This window comes from Apium graveolens, chromosome 8 (assembly GCF_009905375.1).
Source record: "Apium graveolens cultivar Ventura chromosome 8, ASM990537v1, whole genome shotgun sequence".
Taxonomy (NCBI): Eukaryota; Viridiplantae; Streptophyta; class Magnoliopsida; order Apiales; family Apiaceae; genus Apium; species Apium graveolens.
The window spans coordinates 191,814,534-191,831,808 of record NC_133654.1 but is presented as its reverse complement, the minus strand read 5'-3'; the positions used below and the strand labels follow the sequence as shown (position 1 = coordinate 191,831,808).

At 35.7% G+C, this 17,275-nt stretch overlaps 1 non-coding gene across 1 annotated transcript; it reads right to left on the bottom strand.

The window, feature by feature from the left end:
• Positions 1 to 16,852: 16,852 nt before the first annotated feature.
• On the bottom strand, positions 16,853 to 16,959 carry LOC141681654 (small nucleolar RNA R71). Its single transcript, XR_012559080.1, has one exon. It is a non-coding gene; the product is annotated as a small nucleolar RNA R71 (small nucleolar RNA).
• Positions 16,960 to 17,275: the final 316 nt, after the last annotated feature.

The window sequence follows — 17,275 nt, the reverse complement described above, 5'->3', positions numbered from 1 at the left end:
TTCTAAATGATTGACGAAGCGCAAAAGACTGTTTTTGTCACTTACCTTCCTAAGAGAGAGGCCACCCGCTGGTGAAAGACCAAGAAAGGCACGGAGCCAGAGGTTAGAATAAACTGATTAAAGTTCAGTCAATTGTTTTTGGGAAAGTAATTCCCAAGGTTATGGAGATAGTGTAAAAGCTTTAGAGCCAGAACAAATGCGGACGATTATAATGAATTATGAAGCTAAGTTGTAAAAGTTGTCAAGATTCATTCTGATGACAAGAATCCCAGAACGACGTGATGTTTGAAGTCAATGAGTAGTGGGTTCATGAAATGATTGTAATAGAAAAGAAAATAAAAAAAAAAGAAACTGAAGTGGAAAGGAAAATAAAGACAATAGAGTTTGAGGAATGATAAGGGAGTTGGGTATGAGGAAACCCTAAAGACTCGTAGCAATAGAAATAGAAAAGTATGTAATCGTCAGGATGAGGGTGATTCACCATGAGTTAAAGTTGGTGGTTGAAGGCATAAGAGATACATATAGTTTATCCCCTGTAAGTTGGGAGGATTCGAGGAAATCTTGAGATAGTTTGAAGGATAAATAATGAGACGCGGATAGACTGAGGAGACAAGAAAGTAAGAAATTAGTAAAATTGAATAAAGGAAGTGACCTTCAAGAATATGAAGTGTAAGACTGGGGGCATGATACCCAGAAAGGGAGACGCCAGGTACGAAAGATATCCCTACATTGAGATGACTGTTGAGATAAATAACAAAAGTATATGAGGAATTATTAAGAAGAATTTCACGTTGAACATGACCAATATCTTCCAGAACATCCCTTTTGTCATTACCAAATTAGGAAAGAAAAGCGGGTAACCATTGTTATCTTTTGAAGGCCATAAGGGTTGACCTCAATTTGAATAAGGATGCTATTGTGAAATTGGTATAGACTATCGAGGTGGGAATGATTGAATAAGATAATCTATCAAAGATATATGACTTGATTTATCCATGGAAGGATGCAAGTACCTTTTTAAAGGTGGAATTAAGGATATAACTTTGATAACTTAAGATGAACCCTAGGGGAATGCATAAAGGTTGGCATTTCGCCCTTAATAGGGACAGTATGAGTTTTGACAGATGAATTGGAAAGGATTAAGGTAACAACAACCTTTAAGGATCAGTGGAGAAATTTTTCAGAAGTGTATAAACAATGGTTCTAGTATTAGTAAATGATATTTTGATATGCCTGTATCTAGGGAATACAGGAGGAACGATTTAAGGATAACCTTAGAGGTTTTATAAGGAGAAAGCTAATATTCGAAGTTCTCAAGAATAGAAATTTGATAAAGGAAAAATGGCGTAATTATAATAATGCCAGGTGGGCACGTGTTAAACCATAAGAAGTATAGATTGAACCAATGAAGGTCAGAATTGTTAAAGGAAGAAGGGCCCAAGATAAAAGACGTCCTAAGTACGATCGAGAGTCAGCCATGATAATGTTTACATTTAAAGACTAAGGCAGTGACTTATGGAAACATGGTTATTTTTTTTATCACAAGGACTTAAGAAAAGCATTTTCACATAAGCAGTGATTTGAAATGAGGTAGAAAAATTTAGTGAAGGTGGTTAAAATGACATTGATTGTAAGGAAATATTACTATCAGGAAAGGCCAAAGAGGTGGCCGACACTTTAAGTGCAAGAAGACAATTATCGACGCTCGTGCCAGAGGAATACAGTGATAATGGTTAAAGCCGTGAAGATTGTATTATGGTTTGAAAGATTGACATTCCTTCTGATGATTGTGCGATACTCAACCGTGATAGTAGTTTGGTAAAGATTTAATTTATGAAATCGCCGTGAGCGGGCTATCTATCTTATAAGGTCATATCTTGAGATAAGCCAGGACCATGTTACGAAAGGACTAAATGAACCTTTGAGCTTCATGTCTCCTAATAAAGACATATGGTTAATAATGGTGTTAACCTGCTATCGTTGCTTTCATTGAAACTCTTCTGGAATTTTATCTGCTTCATGTCATGTATGTACGTCAGAATCAGGAGTGTTCTTCATGGATCATGAATGATGATTATGTTACCTCCTTAGAAGGATTCGATACGATATGTATGGACTCCGGATGGTTAGCTTTTAAGATTTCATAGAAAACAAATGACTACAGTAGGTCAACGGTGGACCATAGTAATGCAGGAATGATTCTACGAGTAATGAGCCGATTATTTACAACCGTGAGAGTTATATTGGAATGGAGGTTGAGATTGAGTACCACTAATCGGGTCGTGGTGGTGTATAAGTTATCATTGATAGACTAATTAAATATATTATCTATCTATTGAATACTTATTCCTTCTTATCAATAGAGAGTCGTATTACTATACGAGGAAGGTTGCGGTGCAAGCATAGAATTCTAGTAACGATGACGTCTAGAATGAAATCCCATATTCGATTTTCGATGTCGAGGGAGTTTCAAAGGTGATTGTTTATAAGCTCGAGCAAGAGCATAGGTCCATAGAATGATGGACGGAATAGTAAATATTCAGACACGTGAAATACGATGCTATAATACTTGATGTTGATATATATACGTATATGTTTTGTTCTCCTATGACAAACCTCTATAGTTCAAAGGTAGATTCCAAGCCAGATATTTTGTGGCAGTATATTTTATATATATACAATTCTCTTCAATTCGTTCTTTTCTCTCCTTTTCATTTCATATAAGCTGAGAAGAACAACCCTTCCAGAAGGGGATGTATTGCCGAATGACTATCTATCTGTGTGATAGAAGCCTAGTAGGATACCCTCTATTGTTTAATTGCTTGTCAAGTACTAAAGACTGGCCACCTTCTGTACTAACTATGCAATGTAACAAGTGTTTATAATCATAGTGATCTCTCAATAAATTCTTTTACTGCTATATGAAGGACCAAGCTTTCAAAGATGGAGCCAGCTAAAGATGAAGTGGTACCAAGTATGGTGGTATTCCGATTCTAACGCGTTCGTGATACTAAGGTTGACGCGATTATTAAAAGGTTATAGAACGCTAACGAGCAAAAGTGTAATCAGTATAAAATTTGGTACGAAAGATAGTAACGATTACGAACTGGAAAAGAGTGGGTATTGAGAAGCAAAAGATGTAGATCTAGATGAGATAATGAAAGTCTGTACAATAGACTTGAAAGAAATTTGGAATGATCACTTAACACGGATTGAGTTTTCTTACGATAATCGATCGTATGTCAGTATCGAGGTATCGCCTTATGAGATCCTTGAGGGAAGACAATGTCGATCTCCCTTATGTTAGGATGAAGTTGTAGAACGCAAGATGCTCGGACCCGCATTAGTCCAAAGGGCCAAGGATATAATAGATCTAATCAGAGGACGGCTGGTAGTAGCCCAAGATGGACATAAGAAGTATGTTGATTTGACACGAAAGGACAAAGAATAGGAAGTAGGGGACCTAGTGCTGTTATAGGTATTCTCTTGGAAAGGATGGATGTGGTTCGGAAAGAAAGGAAAGCTAAGCCCACGAATTGTTGGACCCTTGGATATATTAAGTCGTATTGGGAAGTTAACATATGAGCTAGCCTTACCCCGAACCGTAGCCAGTTCATAACGTGTTCCATGTATCAATGTTAAGGAAGTGTAATCCGGATGCCAGACAAATAGGGGGATATGAGCGTATAGACATGCAACCAGACGTAACATATATGGAGCAACCAGGAAGGGCTATAGATCAAAAATGGACAAATGCTTAGAAGAAGAGTTATCATACTAGTCAGGGTTTGTGGCAGAACCACAATGTGGGAAAATTGACTTGAGAGTTAGAAAGTGCAATGCTAAGAAAGTATCCCTATTCATTTTCTATCTGATTCCGGGACGGAATCCTTTTTAAGGAGGGGAGACTGTAATAACCCCAAAAAATTTGGACTTTTTGTAAACCTTATGAATAGTGATTTTGCTGAATAAGAAAACTTTTCATGCCACACAATGTAGCAGTTCTTTTATTGATATTCTGAGGTCTTATTAGTACTCTATATGGTATATAAGTGTATGTAAAGATCGTCAGAATCCAAATCCGAACACTTTGATTTTTCCCGAAAATCCACCAGATACCGAAAGAATTGAGTATAAGGTAACATGATAAAAAGGATTTAAATTCAAGGATTTTTAGAGAGGATCATAAAAGGAATATAAAATATTGAGAAAGGTTTATGGGAACCTAAGTAATAAGATCCCAGGTATGATCCCTCAAACGATAAACGAGAACGAAAGTTAAGCGAACCGTATAACAGATAAGCGGTTATTAGCCAAGTAATTAGGGGTTAATCAAAGAGGTTAGTGGATGATGATGTCATCACACCAACAAGAAGAAGACAAGTGTAAGAGGATGACATGAGAAAGATGACATAGGCATGGTGACATAAGCATAACAAATGGAGGGATTGGTTGGTTGATTGTGAGACACATAATTTTTACCATGGTAACAATCTAATTAACAACAAAAGGAAGTAACCAAGCTAAACACGACACAAATCATTTAATCAAACTAGAAACATTTTTACTTCACTTTTTCTTCCCTTGCTCTCGGCCAAAACCAGAGCAGCAACTTAAAACTACCATATCTCCTTCAATACTCACTCAAATGTTGTGTTCTATAGCACGTTGGAAAGGTATTGAGATGGCCTACAACTCTTGTTCAAAAGTCTCGTCCAAATAAGCATGGTAAAACCCTCATTTTTACAGTTCTTTAAATCGGTCTTTTAGAAACTTCAAAACCTAACTTTGTGTTCTTGATTTCTTTGGAAAGATCAAGCTTGTAGGAGGTTAGATTAAGGCTCCCTAAGGCTTCCTAGCAACTTAACACCTACCAAGGAAGGTATCAACTTCAAACCCTAGCTTTGATTTTATAATTTCATTAAGTTTTATTGAAGCATTGTTAGTATTAAGGCTTGATCTTTGATTATAAGTAGTTTTGGTAGATTTGTATTGGTTTTGAATATTGGGTCTTTGATTGGTTGGATAAATTGGTAAAACTTGGAGTTGGTGACTGAGTTTGTATTATGATGGTTGAATATTGTTGTATTGGTGGTTGTGAGTGAATTGATGATAATTTCGAGTGTTAATTAAATTGGAAATCGCGTAAACATAAACGTCATGATGGTTAATTAGCAAATCTTGCGATATATTGGAGCATGCTGATATGGTTTATATGCATGTCTGTTTCGTAATCTTGATATCTATCTGTTGATTCCAATGCTTATAATTGCATAATACCTATGCTAGAGATAAGCAGTAGTTACGTATACTCTTAGTATAGGGGACCCAAAGGCGAACATTTTCTAAAACCGGGAGTCGATGTTCCCGAGTATATTATATATATTTATATATATAGATATAGTTTTCAAAACTATTAATCGAATATGGTTTAATCGGTAACTTTATTTTTATTAATGAATATTATCTTGAATATTCATTCGAGGACTTATGACTCTGTTTATTCTATTTAATGAATATTATCTTGAATAATCAGTCGAGGACTTATGAATATGTTTATTCTATTTAATAAATATTATTTTGAATATTCATTCGAGGACTTATGACGCCGCTTAATTACTAAATAATATTATTTATTTTATTAAATAATAATGTTTCGATAATCAAACTTATTTTCGATTATTCAAATAAAGATCGTACTTTCGTATAAGTATATCTTTGGTTATTTATTATTTATTTCAAGTATAAGTTTTAAAACTTCTACTTCAATTATTTTTATAAGGATTATCCTAATGGGAATATTATTTAAATAATAATATTCAGATATTTTCTAATATATCGGGACTGATTTATTTCATTAAATCAGCATTACTCCAAACATTCTTAAAAAATGTTTTCGAGTCTTCAAAATGATTTTTAAAAGTTAGGGCTGATCCCAAAACTCATTTTTATATTTAAGATCCTCCTTTCGAAGGGGATTTAAATACTCACTCAAAACCTGAGGGATCCGGCTCTGTGGTGTATTTTATATTCGCAACAAGGATGCTATTTTGATAAATGAATTGATTACTTACCCAACGTTCGGGAAGTAAGTCCATCTAATTGAGTCGGCATAAGCGACATGCCGGGGTACGGTCTATCAAAGTGTAAGTGGCTGAGTGGCAGCCCATCAACGCGTAATGAGGCCATGGTGATGACCGGTGGGGGATTCATCCATCTACTAGTAGAAAAGGTTACTTATTGGTATCTTTGCCTGATCAGCAAGATATCAGGTTTATGCCAAGGTTTTCTCCTTTCCAAATTTATTGGATATTGCAACTCTGTTTATAATTTTCATAACAGAGGTTTTCAAGGAGTGTATGAAATGTATATATATAGGTGTATATATATATCGGGAATTAATGAAGTATCTCGTAACTTCATTATTTATAATGATATTTCAAAGATTGAATCTATCCAAGTCTTTTCTTGTAGTCTCATCTATGTGATGAACTTTTGAAACTGATTATACCTTGAACGGTGGTAGTTCAAGTAGTATTCGGAAAGGATATAAGTATATTGGAGTATCTTGTAACTTCATCTTTTCAACTTATATCTGGTTAATGATTATCTTATGCATGACAAAGATTTTCACAAAAATGTTGAGACAAGGTTAAATATATGAGATCACCTTGCAACGATATTTTTATACAGTTATAAACTGGAACTCTGTGTATATTATGCATGGAAGAGGACTTCCAAGATTTTGAAAAGTATATATACATATATACTGAATATTTTGCGACTTGGTCGCGATAAGATATCAAACTTGGTTCATTTCTTCTTGACCAAGACTTTCATGAGTACTATGAGAATGCTCATATATTGTTAATTATAATACATATTATTTCAGTGGGCTTGTTGCTCACCCTTACTTTCTTCTTTCATCATACACCAACAGATAGACAAGATGAACATGACCAAGCTCCCAATTCGTGAGCAGATAGGAAACGTTCCGCAGTTTCCTGTGGGCGTTGATGCCGTTGTAGCTGAGGTAGGAACTACCAATAGGCTAGGCTTTCAACTTTTGATGTACCAGACTTATGTATATTATGAATTGTAATAATGTCAAAGAATATGTAAATTTATTCAGAAACCCTTTTGAGGTGTAATGACTTATAATGGTGGAATAAAATGACTTGTGTTATTTTTGGTATTCATCTCTGAGACTATAACTTGTGGTGTGTGTGTGTATATTGTGGGGTCACAGTACGCAGTAGTTGGTTGACTGTTAAGATTAATTATTGATAAGGGAAATGGAACTCGTGACAACCCGAATCCCTGACCCCGGATTTGGGGGTGTTACACACACACACATGCACACGCCCCCCCACACACACAAACACACACACACACACACACACACACACATATATATATATATATCATGCCTTAAACTCCTTAATCACAACATCATTAAAAGTTATAATCCTTTAAATAATATTGATGAACGTAAAGTACCACGTGGCCAATGTACTCACAAAAATTGTTTAAAGGTCCTTTTGCATGTGAGTTCTTGACACTACATATAATAGTCAATATTTTGCACTTGTCAGCATGTATATATGCCAATAAAGAAGCCAAAATCATTTCGCAAACACATATACAAACTAATATTTCTCGAGACTGGTCTGAATTGGACGAGGGGGCTTGTTTGCCCAATGTTGGGTAATGAATACAACACAGAGGGGGTGAATGTGTTTTAGAAAATTTTAATGGCTTTTTGAACCTTTAAGAATGGTGAACAAAGTAATCTGTATTGTAGAGAAAATGTGCTTTGACAGAATATTTAAAACATGCACATGAACACACTTATCTTTCAAAACTCATTTAATTTTATATTAAAATCAAACTAGTGTTTTGATACAAATTTCTGGGTTCTTAGTATGTTAAGAACTCAGCTTCTCTCTTGAGAGTTACAAGATTTTTCAGATCTATTTGTTACAACTTTAAATAAAGCATCTAGTGTTTACTTTACAGAACAATAGACACTGGTTTTTACACAGCATGCAACAGCATGTACCAAACCCTACTTTTGGATAACTAGATCTTTCTATTTCTGGCTTAGTAGAAATATTTGAATATCAATCTCATCGATCTCGTATCTTTGTAAATCATGCATGTTTGCGACTTTACTTTGTCAGTTAATCTTGGCCTTTGATTTTGTACTCTTCAAGTTGTTTTTGTAGACTTTTCAAATCAGTGATTGATTTGTTTGTTGATAATCTTGGAAATTAAACTGATCTGCATTTTGTACTTGAGCTTTACATCGAGATCTCCAATTATTCATGTAGAGAACTCAACATCTCGATAAGTATAATGACTTATCGAGATCTCTAATTAATCTATAGTTGTTTGACTTATCGAAGACTCTAAGTTCTCTATAAGAGAATTTGGCTTATCGAGATCTCTCATCTTTATGTCTTCACTTTGGTTTATCGATATCTCTGAGTTCTCTGGTAATAAATTGACTTATCGATATCTCAAATATCTCTTGTGATATTTTGACTTATCGATATCTCAGAGATCTCTAGTGATATTTTGACTTGTCGATATCTCGCAGTTCTCTAGTGAAGAAATGACTTGTCGATATCTCCAATATTCATGTCTTCAATTTGGCTTGTCGATATCTCTTAGTTCTCTAGTAGTTTTTCTTGACTTATCGATAAGTCATTGTGGAGTTCTCGACTGACTTCTATATAACACATAATCTGCGACTTGTAGATTTCTTAACTTTAAAGGTTTTTCCTAAAACAAATTTATTCAACTCCAAGCTTTTTCACACTTTCTCTGAGGCATGATCTTCATGATCTTCTTCCAAATTTTATTCTTACACTTGAAACTATTTACAGAAAAATACTCCAGTCTAATGTAATTATACTTTTACAGATTTAAGTGATACAATACAAAATGCAAACTTAGATTATCATACAACTTACTTAGGGATGTCAATTTGACTTAGTCTTGTTATAGTACAGGCATGTCTTGCACAACAATCTCCCCCAATTTGTGAGAAGATTGTTTATCACAAATTCATGTTTGTTAACAAGACTAACCCCAAGTTATAATAAAAAATTAGACTTATACATACAAATTGACACGAATATAACATTCATACATTAGGTGATATCTTGAGTTTAACAGATACACACATCAGACAAATGTTTTATCTCATGTTTCTTCTCTAATGAGGTCCTATAAATTTACAAGTATCTCCAGTTCCTCTATAATTGGTGTTCCTCTTAAAGCTTCCACAAATTTGAGTTTGTCATGTATTGAAAAACTACTCAGTAAATCAATCCTAAATCTTGAGAATGTGCCAGCTTTGACATTTAGAAATTTTCCATCTTTGGTAACTCTACTAATCCCCTTCGCCTTGAGATATTCAGATTTTTGAATGTACATTTCTATCTCCTCATCATACTTTATCTTCCTCTCCTCACTTTCAGCCATGTTCCTTGCTCTTCGTTCTTCCCTTTCTACCAACTATTTAGCCAAAACAGATCTACATACCTTAGTTGCAGTATCCTTATCCTTCAAAAAGCTTATCACTCTTTTTATTTATTTGGGAGAGAAGGTATCCATTAAATTGCTGCCAAGAAATGTAAAGGACCCATCTTGATAATAGATTCTTACTTCTCTTAGTGTTACAACCCAAACTCTGACCATTTCTTGAGCTAGTTGTTGAAAGTAGTCTTCATCTGAGGTGCACCAGTTTAGAAGTAGGAAATCACTTTGATTATAATAATTCCAGATGGCCCTCTTAGTGACTTGAATTTTCTTAGGTTTTCTCCCAATAGACTTGTAATGAATTTTTGTTGATGGCTTAGCAAATGGTAGGTTTAAGATTTTCTTGAGAAATGTTTAATCTGAGGTGATTGGTATTTCAGAAGGGTATTAGAAGTTTGTTTGTACAAGTATTTAGGCTTTGAGGTAGGAGGTGATTCAGTGTATGAGTTTGTTGGCTTGGAAGGTTGAGCTTGGTTAATTTGGATTTTTAGGGTTTGTTGTTGTTGTGGTTCTGAGCCATCATGTCTTTTCTTCCTTCTTCTTTCATCCCTTTTCTTCTTTTCATCTTCCTTTTTCTCATCCTTCTTCTTATCCTTGTTGCCAGTTGCTCTTGAAGATTGACTTGAATTTGAGCCAAAAGGTTTTTGTTCATCATGCTTCCGCTCATCATCATCCTTGTCATCTTTTAAATTAAATTGAAAAGATGGCAACATGGTGTCAGCATTTACCAGATACCTTTCAAGAATTCTGATCATTTCTTCATCTTCAATTTTCTTGATCTTTTTGTATTTTAAATCAGAAGAAAGAGTCATGATCAACCTCATGTTCCCTCTCACACAGTTTTTGGGAACATTGAAGATTTTGTTCTTCTTGGTTTGTGAGCAAATGTAGGACACCCCTTTGTTTGGATATATATAGGCTTCAGGAAAAGCTGATATATGTGCATTTTTAAGCTCATGAAGAAGCTGAGTTTCCTCTGTGATGACTACATATACTTTGTCAATCAAAACATCTAGCTCAGATACCCTTAGTGTTCTGAGATTTGAAAGGGATACTTGAAGGCATCTATCCACACCACCATCATTGATGTTGATAACAATCCTCTTCTGTAAGTAGTTCTCAACATTCACAACCACTTTCCTGATAGAGTTGATAGTCTTGGCCAATGCTCTTTTGTATGTTATGTAGTTATTTTGAAGAGACATCCTCAGGACTACAAGAAGTTCACTGAATTCTTGATCTTGATTTGGTCCTTCTACAGCCTTGATGAGTCTTTCTTTTCCCACATCTTGAAATTGTTGAGTTTGTGAAGAACTTTAGCCAACCTGAATAGGCTCTTTAGATTTACATTTAGCATCCCTGGATTGTTGAATCCTAGCCTCAATCTCCCCCTTAATCTTGGTGACAGGCATGAGTAGTGGAGTTGGTAATTCTGGCCTTATATCTTCAGGTAGTGAGGGAAATGGTTTGTTGAGCTTCCCCATGATGGCTCCCAAAGAAACAGAATTCTGCATTTGGAGATGCTTGTGAGAGTCCACCAGGGTTTTGACAACTGTCAGTTGACTCTACACCAAGGATGTAAGAGCTTGTACTTGTGCACTTAGTGAGTCATTGAAAGATTTGAGAGAAGATACTTGGTGTTGTAGTTCTTGAACTTGCAGTGTGGATGAGGATTAAGATGTGGAGGAAGTAGAAACCCCAAAAGTGTCCTGCACATCCTTCTTAATTTCATTCATGAGCAAGGCTGAAGGAGTGTATCTACTAGAGTGCATTTGATCCAGCTTCAGTCTTGTATCATTAGAATGAATGATATGATTTTGAACTTGTTCATTCAGGGCCACAAATGAGGTCTTGAGATTCTTAACATGTGTTTCTATTCCACTTAGATCATACCTTGACATCTAGTCAGCAAAGTTTATGAATTTATTTTTTATCTCAGTCTGGGAAGGGATGATTTGATCCATCTTTTCCCTCACCATCTTCATTATTTTATATTGATGTCTAGTCAATGTAATTTGAAGTGCTTTTTTAAAGTTATGGAAAGCCTTGATTTCAGACTTGTATACATCATTGATGGCATCATACACTTCCTAAGGAGTTAAAGATCTAGAATTGCTTCCCAGAATAGTGATATACTCCTCCTTGAACTTAGCTAGCACAATATCAATTTCAATCAAAAATTCTTCATCTAGCCAAGCATCATAGTTTGCATCCTGACCAGCTTCATCAATAACTTTAGCTTGATTATCTTCAACATATGCCTGGTAGGTGAGCATGATAGCTGGGTAGTCCTGATTTGATATGTTGGATGTGAGAAGCTATTGTGAGATTTGTGCAAGGCCTCCAATCTGTTCGACTACAAGATCTTCAATGGTTAAAGGTTGATCTTCCGTTAATTGAATCCACTGGGAGATGAGATGAGGTTGTTGAGGTTGAGAAGTTGAGGGTTGATTTGTTGGGTGAGAAGGTGACAATGTAACAGAACCACCTGTGACAAGAGTCACAGTTTGACTCATAGTAGGTAATGTGGTTATGACAGTGTGTTGTCCTCCACTTGAAGTGGGAACCTCCATTTGAATTGGAGGGGATTTGATTGGGTTAATGTCATGTACATCAATCTCAAACCCTTATGTCTCTTTCAGAACACTGTCACTTGAATGTGATGTACTTGCCTCCTTTATAACAGGATCACTGGAAATTGTACTCCCAGCTTCAAATGTCAGAGCAATTTCAGCCACAGTTTTGAGGGGAGTTGTTCCTGGAACAGGAACCTCCAATTTAATTGGAGAGGATTTAGATAGCTCCCCCTCAGGAGTACTACCCTCAAACCTAACAGACTGTGAAGGCTGATTTGCACATGAAGGTGCATTTGTGATCACCATGGGATCTTCAGTAAAAACTGATGAATCCCCCATGTTTGTGATGGTGTCATCAAGGTCTACCCCAGCTTGCAGCCTCTCATCATCTAAGTTTGGTGTCTAGGTGGTGAGCAAGGTTTCATGAACCAAGTCACTTGAAAGGGGCAACACTTGAGGATTTGATTCAAGTGTTTCAGTGTAGGAAGAAGAAATATTAGATATAAGATTTTGAAGCTTAGGACTCAGTGTTGGCAGCTAGCTCGTCCTGAATGGATGAGGGAACTTCAATGGATGTGCTCTCCTTATGTGTGCCATCCTTGTTTCTCCTTCCATACACTTGTATTTGTTCAAGTGATGGTTGTGCAGACACTTTACAGGGTGCATTTGGGAGAATGCTCTTTTCAATAGAGACACCCTGTTGAGCGGATGCCCCTAGAGTCTATTCAAGTCCCTTGTTTACAACTACATCCTTTTGAGAGAATGTTGAGCTTCCTTGAGTGGTCAACTCAGTTTTCTTTTGCTTCTTCGTTCTTTTGACCAAAGGTGACTTAGGTTGTATTTGTTCCTTACCACTCTCATTCTTTTGTAATATATTCAATATAGCAAGGGTTACCTCTTTTTTCTTCTTTTTACTCACTTCACCCTTTTGAGAGGATGAAGTGGTTGGTTTCCTAGCTGCTAATGGTTTTGAAGAAGTAGGCTCAACATGGGAAGGTCCCTGTGGGTGTGCATGTGTTTGTGCTTCCACAAACTCAGGAACCATTGTTGCACTAGATTGAACTTCATTGGTCTTTATTTCAGGCATAGGGTAAGGATAGGTCTTAAATTTAAGGCCCACATGTACCTTATTCTTAGTAGTAAGTGATCCAAATAAGATTTTGAACACTTGCTTACAGTTGCCTAATAATGACCTATCTACACCTTCAAGCATATTTATGTCATTTACTTAATGATTTAAACCAGACATAATGAATCTAGGAAGGAAAATTTCTTTACCTCTTGAAATGAATGGCATGATGAGCCTGGTGCTCAATTCCTCCAGAATGTAGTGTCCTACATTAATCTGTTTTTGTGAGCCATTGAGTAGACCAGCTTCCGAGCAACACTAGAAATGTTGTCAAATCCTAATTTCCTGCATGTGAAAGCTCTTATCACGGAATCAAACAGAAAGGACCACTCCCTTCTCAGATTTTTCTTGTTCAATCTTGCTAAGTTAATCTTCTCAGAGTTGTTAATAAAATCCAAGAATTCATACAGTTCCTCCTGAGTTGGAATCCCTACTAGCTTTTCAGTTGGAATATTCAAGGCCGTGTCCATATCAGCTTCAGTTATCTTAACCTGTTGTCCTTTGATTTGACAGTTAACCACTAGACTTGAAGATTGATCTTCATGCACAACTGTCCTAGCTACAGCTGTGTTCCATAAATCCCCCAATACATCCAAATCGAGAACATGGTTAGTTATAAGAGCTCCAACAAAGTAGGTTTCAGATAAGAACTTGACAAAGCTTAGAAAGCTTCTGGTGCTTGATTTGCATCTAAGAATGCAAGGAAGTTGGTCTCCTTTAGAATGAACGGTACAATAATGTTTGATGTTTTTGTTGTGAATGTGAGGATATAAAAGAAATTAGAGAGAAAGGATTTGAAATGAGAGAGAAATCGGTTTGGAATTGAAAAAGCTAGGTCACTTAGAGTTCTCGAAGGCATAAGTATATGTATGTCGAGATGTCTAAGTATTCATAGTAAAAGCAAATGACTTGTCGAGAACTCAAAAATAGACGTTTGGAGTTTGTCTATCAAGAAGTCATTTTGATAAGTGAAACACATATCGATAAGTTATTTTGTTTTATTCTTGTAGAGAACTAAAAATAAGCTTATCGAGATGTCAAATAAATACCCAGTTTGTCCAAAATGGATGAAATTAATTCCAATCTTTATTTGAATAAATCAAAATAAAATCAGAATAATGTTGCCAAAAGTATTTTACCAAAATAATTTATTGGGTTAAATTATGTCAGTTCTGAGTTATTTATAAGTCTAAAATTGTACTTGTAGAGAACTCTGTGAATTAACACTTATAGAGAACTCTAGAATAACTTATCGATAAGTCAAAATAAAGCTTATCGAGAAGTCACTCGAGAAATCAGGATATTGACTTATCGAGAACTCACTCGAGAAGTCTTAAAATGACTTGTTGATAAGCCAATTAGACTTATCGAGAACTCAGTTCTCTAAATACTTTTGATCCCTTTGATTCTGCCTTGCCAATTTTACATATTCAAAATGTAAATCAACATCCAGACAGTTTACTTAGAATTTGAAAAATTCCAAGCTGATTTTTTTAAAATTTTGAAAAATAAATATGCAGAGATTTCTGAAATATTTGTAATTCATATTTCATTTAATTTCCAATTAATCAAATGAATTTTGATTTACTAGAAATTAATTTACTGCAAAACATTAGCTGAGTTCCTGCCTTAGGATGAAGAATTAAGCATTCCAATTTCACCTACAAGTCTAATGAAAGTTGCTTCATCCAAAGGTTTAGTAAAAATGTCAGCTAATTGTTTTTCTGTTGGAACAAAAATAAGCTCAATGGTACCATTTGTAGCATGTTCTCTGATAAAATGGTACCTTACATCAATGTGCTTTATTCTAGAATGATTAACTAGATTAGCCATAATAGATATAGCACTAGTATTGTCACACATGATTGGAATTTTGTGTAACAATAGGCCATAGTCCATTAACTAATTTCTAATCCAAAGCACTTGAGCATAGCAACTTCCAGAAGCTATGTATTCAGCCTCAGTTGTGGTAGTTGACATATATTGTTGTTTATTGCTGTACCATGATACAAGTCTTTGTCTAAGAAAATGACAGCTTCCGCTAGTGCTCTTTATGTCAACCCTGCATCCAGCAAAATCTGCATCTGCGTATCCAACAGATTCAAAACCAGTTCCCTTAGGATACCATAATCCCAAGTTTGGAGTCCCCTTCAAATATCTGAAAATTCTCTTTACAACCATCAAATGTGATTCTTTTGGATTGGCTTGAAATATTGCACACAGACATGTTGCAAACATGATGTCTGGTCTACTTGCAGTTAAGTAAATCAATGATCCAATTATTCCTCTATAGCTTGAAATATCTACACTCTTGCCCTTTTTATCTTCATCCAACTTTGTTGCTGTAGACATAGATGTAGATGCACGTGAACAATCAATTATTCCAAACTTTTTCAATAAATCTTTGACATTATTAAGTGGAATTTATGTCCACTTAGAATGCTTCGTAAAGGCTCGAATTGGTGTTTTGTACTCGAGTTATTTGTGTATTTGATGCGTTTGTGTAGTGTTTTGTATTTCAGGGTATAATCGGAAGAAGGAAAGGTTTTTACATTGTTTTTATGCTAGAAGAGTGTTAGGATGGAGCCTCGGTCAAATACGTGAAGAAACCAACAAAAGAAAGTAAGAAAATTAAGTGTTGGAAGAAGAACAGGGTGGTCGCGCCCAAGTCCAGAGCGGCCACGCCGGTTCGACAGAAATACAGGGCAGCCACGCTGGGTCGAATCTTGAGAATCGTGATTCTATTCTAAGGCTGATTTTCTGGACTCCTGATCAGATGGGCTACTATATAAAGACCTTTTTAAGACTTTTTTCATAACGGAGACTAATGAGATAACAGGAAGAAGACCTAGGAGCACAAATATAACGAAGAAGAAGAAAAACTAGTTTTTACTTGTGATTCTTTGCTTAAGTTGTAATCTTGGATGCTTGTTTTCTTGTTTGTTGAACCTAATACTCTTGTTAACGTACTTTGATTATTTATTCAGATTATAAAAACTTAGTTTATTTTACCATGCTTTCAGCGGAACCCACGGTGATGATGAGTTCGGTTATAAACTAATCGTTATCGTAGGGTTCTAACGGATTTACTTATGGATTTCAATCGTTAATTTATTTCAATATCTTGGTGTGTGGTGATTGTATAATATCCTAGTATTGATTGTGCTTATTCGTCTTATGAGTGTAGCGAACTTATAAGATAGCGTGTTAATCTCTACTAAAGCGACAGTAAATATAGAGGTTTAGAAGTTGCCATGCTAGCATAGGCTCATGTATTTGTTATGCATGATTCTTAGGTAATTTTAACCATCTTACTTGCCCTATGTAATCATGATAGATAATTTGCACATTTAACCTTTATGTTGTCAAATTCTATAGACATATAGGGTCTCAATATAATTGGTGTCTATTCAGCTTCTATCTCTTTATTGGATGTTTGGTAGTAGGGTATTCGTACAACAAAAGTTGGAGTTTACTAGTTTTGTGTTTGTATAAAGCTAAGTGTTGATTGTATTCTCTACCACCGGGCTCTATTATTACTTGGGAAGATCTTGCTCAAAAATTTCTTACTAAATTCTTCCATATGGCAAAGACAACTGCAATTAGAAATGCTCTTACTCAATTTGCACAGCAATCGGGAGAGTCTTTATGTGAAACTTGGGATGATTATAAGGAGATGCTTAGGAAGTGTCCTCATCATGGGATGCCTGACTGAATGATTATCAACTGCTTTTATAATGTCTTGGGAGCACAGTCCAGACCCATGCTTGATGTAACATCGGGTGGAGCCTTATGGGCTAAGAGCTACGATGAAGCTTATGATTTGATTGAACTGATGGTTGCTAATGAATACCAGAACCCTTCTCAGAGACTACCTCAAGGCAAGGTAGCAGGAATTCTGGAGGTAGATGCAGCTACTGCTATAGCTGCTCAGCTTAAGGCTTTGACCATGAAGGTGGATTCTTTAGCTAATTATGGAGTTAATCAGATCACTAGTGTTTGTGAGCTTTGTGCTGGTGCG